A 6539-nucleotide genomic window follows, 5' to 3' on the forward strand; every position below is an offset into this window, starting at 1 on the left:
ATCTTAAAAAAGACGCACTCTTGATGGAATACGGAGGCAGTGTCAGATTCACACCGACCAAAACCGCCTCACCGGGCACCGAGTCGAAGATCATAGCCAAATATGAGACACATATGATTCATACATGACTGACACAGGACATATATGCGGTTCATATACGGGTTTGCTGAACCAGAAGACGAAAGGTCAACTGAATTAGAAAGAGCAAGACTTATCTCAAGAAGAAGATCAGAAATATTCCTGGAGAAGGATTGGAATTTCGGTTGGATCCGTTAACTTCCCACTGCCACTGGTTTGTGGAGTGGTACATCTTGGGTAAAATTTACTTAAATGAAATGAATCTTTTATATGGACAACAATGAGATATTTTATATAGTCAAATATTTAAAAGAAGTTGTATTATGAAATGATAATAAATATTACCTGTAGGTAAAAAAACACATTGGGTATTAATGCTTAAATAACAGAAACTGTAATTGAAATGGAACAGTAGAAAACATTATAAAAATAACAAAACACAAACATATTATTACCCGTTTTGCGACATGTATTATTCTTCTCCTATCATCAATATCGTGTCAGATAAATCAGGCAGTAAATGGAGGTATACAATTCCATTAGATATATCACTGGGCGATCAGGTTATTTGTAATGAAAATTAAAAGTAACCATACGCAATCATACCTCAAACCATAACTCTAACTGTTCGATGTACTTACCATCAAGTATCTCCAAACAAAATCGGAACATGACAAAATCCATAATTCCATACCACGCGATTTTTACTTGGTTCATAGGGGAGACTTCTCATTTTATTTTGATGCACTCTCTACAAATTCTCAATATTATACACATATTTTGGGACATTCTTTATAGTTGCTTGGAGGACGTATCCTGCTAGTTATCGTTGGTGTCATTACATTTTTCGTATTTCTGTTAGTCATTATTTTAATTACTCATAGTTTAAAATCTAATAATGATTGAGCGATGAATGATTAAATTTCCAAGGAACAGGATCAAGATGGAACTGTTCATTTAAATTTTTAAGGTGACGTTATGAGACTGATCCAGATCATATGACCTGGAATTTCTGTTGTTTCTGGAAAGCTATTTTGTCTTATCGTTTATGTATTTTCAGTTGAGGCTGGTAATGTCCTAGCGTTTGAATTCCTCATATCATATGAACCTATGTGAGCAGCATTGTTTTTAAAGCCATTAGGTTAGCTCGCTTCTGATTGTTTTTGATCTTTTACTTGTTTTCATTTTCTACAAAGGCGGCAGTCCTCATCATATCATACTTGGGGAAACTATAAATAAAAATTAGAAACAATATCCAGTTTTTTTTTTAAATTTCAGAAACTAATTAGTATTCGTCATAAAAAATATAATATATTTTATTTAAAAACTATTAAAAAGAAAACAGAATTTTAGCAACATTAAAAATTCAAATTTTATCAATGCTCTTACTTACTTCAGGAAAACTCTAGATGAAATGAAAATTGTAAGGATTAGGGTATTTTTAAAAAGTTTTCAACAAATCTTTAAATAACCTTGATAGAATTCAAATTCAAAATATATAATAGATAGATAGATAGAACGAAACCCCCATATTTATGTTTTCGTATGTTCTTCTAGTCTAAGCTCTTAATCCAATATTTATCTAATAAAAACACAAAAACAATAGTTTGGTTGAGGGGAAGCGTTTAAGACATATTTCAAGTAAACAGCTGTGATGATATTTCATTTTCACACATGTGGCGCCGTTAGCAATAAAGAAATATATTTCGTAACTTAGAAAAACGAGAACATGATAAAATAAATAAAACATATTTGCTTATAAATTACATACAGTACGCAAATTTTGAGACATAATTATTAGTTTCATATATTATATAGACTCAATAAGAATATATATCGAACTATAAGATATTTTAATCAGATTTAATTCATCTGAATCTTGAGAGAGGTATCATGTACGATAGAGACAGTCGGTCTCCCGAACAGAGTTCTACTGTCTCTGTCGTGTATGATGTATCTCTCTACATTCAGACGGGTCAAACTCTTTTCCTACTGTATATACACGATACAAGGACGTATGTCTGATATATGTACAGATATGTAAAGTGTTAATAAAAATAATTTAGTTTCTATGACAGAAGAGTTAGAGACAGCTGAAAGTTAAATAGGAATACATCGTTGGAGAGCGTTACATTTGAAAATAAAAAAATTAAAATTAAGGTAAAATAACATTCTAAAAATAAAAATGGTCATATAATGTTCAAGAAAATTTGCCTTACATAAAAGATAAAATATTATTAATACTTCTCACTTGGCTTTCTGTTATTGATCATAACTTCACAGCTGCATGCATAATTTTCGCACAAGAATGCATTATTCTTTCCCCCCTTTTAAACTCTATTTCGTGGCTCCCTTCTGGCTTTTTTCTTTAAAAATTTCGATCAAAAGTGGTCCAAGGGAGGGAGGTGAGGTGAATTCCAGGTGAACTAACTAACGGCTTTTTTAAGTTCTTCTAACATGTTTTGAAAAAAAGTATAAGTTTAAATTCACTAATTCCTAGTACCGATCCCTGCAGTATTATTAAATCTAATCTAACGATTTTATATTTTTCGCCATAATAAGCATTATTTAAGAATAAATAAACATATTGGTAAATAACTTGCTTGACAAATAAAAGTAAATTATAAACAAATTAATTGTTAAATCAAATAATTTAACGTTGCTGGAAAAATATTGGATATGTTTAATTGATTTTTATTATCTCTCTCATCGCTCTGGTTTCCTACAACAGAAATGAAAACAACACATTTTCCTAATAGGTAAAATTAATTAACTATCAGTAAAACACGGGAAGCATATTTATAACTTTTGTAGAATGCAAATATGTATACGTAGTTGCATACTACCAAATATAAACTCGGTTGGGATCGGTGAAAGCGTCCAACAAAGCCTGTATTTGTCTTTTACAAAAATTTTGAGATAGTTATTTTATTATTGTAATTATCCTGAAAACGACAAAATTTGTTATTGTATTTGTCACCTTGGTCATTTTAATTTTATTAAATATCTCCCTTATTTTTGTCTTAAAACTTAGTTGGAGAACATACAAATTTCCTTAATGAACATTACATCATTTCTAGGGAGTTTTTTAAATGCAAATATAATAATAAGGGCTCTAGACAAGACATTACATTATTTTACAATATACCATGTATCATGTAAAATATTGAATGGTTACCTCATAAAAACGATTTTGTATTTTTTTTCACCTTCTTAGCAACTAAGGTTCTGTACTGTACGGAAATGCATTAAAGTTAAAAAATAATATAGCAAAGAATGGTAATTAGTAATTTTCATTACTAATAATTATTTTTGACATGATATCTATCTCATATTTATATTAATTTTTCCAATTACTTAGAATTCTCCAAAAGAATTAAATTATTAAAAATAATAGACTTCCTCAGTGTAAAATCATGAAAATAATAAAATTATCGTGCGTCGTCGGTCTTATATCCCAATCCAATTATTTTTGATCCCTAGTCAATATCTCTCATGAATTATATTTTCTTTTCCACTTATTTATTATACTTAATGCATATTAAAATTTTCTAGTATTTTTAAAATAATCTAGAAAATTCATTAAATTGTGGCTGTGCTTGAATTTTTGTACAATTAATGTGTTATTAAATGCCAATTAATTCTTCATATTTAGAATATGCAAGTATTGTTTTTGTTTATAGTTTTCTGTACTGACAGAACAAGACTGACAGGAAATAACGTTCTGAATTAGTGTTTGTTTCATTATGCTTAATTTTGACTCCTAGCTTACATAATATCTGCAATTGAAAATTTAATGGTGTTTCTTTGAAAATCTGTAATGCCTTCTTGACCATATCATATCTTTGTTGGTTTATTCCACATAACCCGCCGATAAGAAATAGGGGATATTGAATTTTCATCAGTATAGATTTATAGTATAAAGTTATTTGGTGAACGTTTCAAGGCTGTGCTGTACTTTTATCACTCGATAAAAATATTCAAAACAATTTCTTATTACTGGTAAACGTTATTTTTTTTTATTTCCTACAGTCGTTCACAATTATGCCTTTACATTATTTAAATGAAGTCGAAGCCAATGGGGCACTTGGTATGATTCAGGGTGGTATGCGGGAAGTCCATGTTACGATAGCGATGGGAACATCACAAAGTGTAATAAGCAGAACCATTCGAAATTGACTTCACGAAATCGGTTTTGTGTCTAGAGGACGGCTTAGGAGAGTACCCCTTAATGATCGTCACCGACAAGACAGGATGCGGTGGGTGCGAGAAAGGCAACATTCTAAACGAGTTAAGCCGTGGAAGCCAAGGAAGACATCGCGAATTTATCCAAGAAGTTCACGCTCTTAGAGGTGGCTCAATAATGGTTTGTGACGGCAACATGAACAGTGAAATGTACATAATAGACATCATCACAAACATTATCAACCCCATTTCCGGAGAGGTAGGAAGAGAATTCCAGTTTTTAGACGACAACGCACCGCCTCATAGGACACGAAGTGTTCTTAACACGATGAGGGAACTTGTTCTCCTAACTACTCATTAGCCAAAGATCTAGTTTTTGAAACTCGGTCTCTGAAGGCCATAAGTCTTAGACGTCGACTCTGTGGTCCTTCGACGTCCGGTGCCTACTCTTCTCCGATTTTGGGTACTACCAAACCACGCTTGACATCTCAAGAGTAGTTGGATTTCTGTTAGTGCTATTACTGATTTATTGAAGTGAAAAATCCGCTTCCAATAGACCAATAATTCGTCCTCTTTCAAGTTCACTTAGCTGGTAATAAATTTCACGTACTCTCACTCGCACTAGGCATTTTAACATCGATATTATTGGATCCAACAGTTTAATTTTTTAAAATAACAACAAACATTACCAAATTTTAATCGTTTACTCCTTGCTCAAATATGTTTTACCAAAAGAATATTAAATTTGAACACCCCCTTCTTAGTGTTGTAATTTCTTTGTCAGTCATATATATATATATATATATATATATATATATATATATAATTGCCCTGATTTGAATAGTGTCAGTAATTAGTCGTTTCTTAATGGATGAACGATTTTGAAATTGTTGATTATTTCTGTTTTGTGACATTGAACTGGTTTGTCAAATGTGTATTTTTCATTGGTGGGAGTTTCTTCACATTGAATTGATTGGTTTACAAATTTCGTTGACTCAGCGAATTATGAAGTTCTTTGGTGACTATTGAGAAATGCGGAAAAAATCTTTAAAATAAGAACTTTTAATTGGAAAGTTAATACATTATCTGTGTCAATTAGATATTTTTCTGAAATTCGCGTTCTTTATCATATACAATTTTCTGTCGAATATTATGATGTGACGTAAATTTTGAACATAGTTGTTGTTGTTCCATCTGAACCAAATATGCCTGAACATAACTATAAAAGAGATTATTGTGAGAAAATTGCTGCTTGGAAATGAAAAGTTTAAATTTATACGGGTTTCTTTTATATATGTTTGCATTCTTCACATTTCACACATATTATTTTTGTCACTGTATCATATTTGGCCAGAAATGTTTTAATTTTAATTGATTTATGGTTTCTATTATTGGTTATGCGTTTATTTATTTATTTATTTATTTATTTTTATTATTATTATTATTCTAGGTTGTCTTCAAATTGGATCTATGGTCAGCTCCTCATGAGATTTGAAATATTGCATGAATATTTGAAACCCACCTAGATTCCGGGATTATGGCTGGATAGTCACTAATTTCTTGTGGATCGGATACAATCGAATAAATCTCTTACCAGTTACAATATCTTGTTTGCAGCGCCACTTATAATTAAAACACTTGGAGTTTGTTTTCACCAGTTTATTCTTCTTCTCGAAAATTATTGAGATGGTTATTACAATAATGAATTGAATAATACAAATATGCGAGAAAGTAAAAAAGTAAAACAAAAGTACAAATCATCAAATTTGTTAAAGTAAATGAACCTAAAAATGCAAACAACTACAATTTGAATCCAAAGGCGGGTGTATCGGCGCATATTCATGTCAATGACTTGAAGGTGTTGCGTATTATATATATGTATATATACTTTGATTTTGACGTTCCACGGACCCACTTAATTACCCCAGTTACTCTTTTCGTAATGATACTGAAATTTTTTTCTTCTTTCAGTTTTCATTTCAATATTTAATGGTGCTCCTTACATACAATACAAATATAATCATGAATTCATTTATAAATTTCTTCAGTGATTTGCAAAAAAAAACACTTTGGGCTCTGATTGGCGACTTTAAAAATTAAATAAATCATACAATGCGACTATTGGAAACATTTTAGTATGAAGTTTTTAGACAACTTTTTAAAAAATTTTATATACCATCACATTCTTATTTGATTTGTGTATTTCACTATGAGAGAGAGCCTCTGCGAATATATCTACTTAAATAAATTTAAACTTATAATACGAAAATTAATCA

The sequence above is a fragment of the Aethina tumida genome, chromosome 4 (genome assembly GCF_024364675.1).
Source record: "Aethina tumida isolate Nest 87 chromosome 4, icAetTumi1.1, whole genome shotgun sequence".
NCBI lineage: Eukaryota > Metazoa > Arthropoda > Insecta > Coleoptera > Nitidulidae > Aethina > Aethina tumida.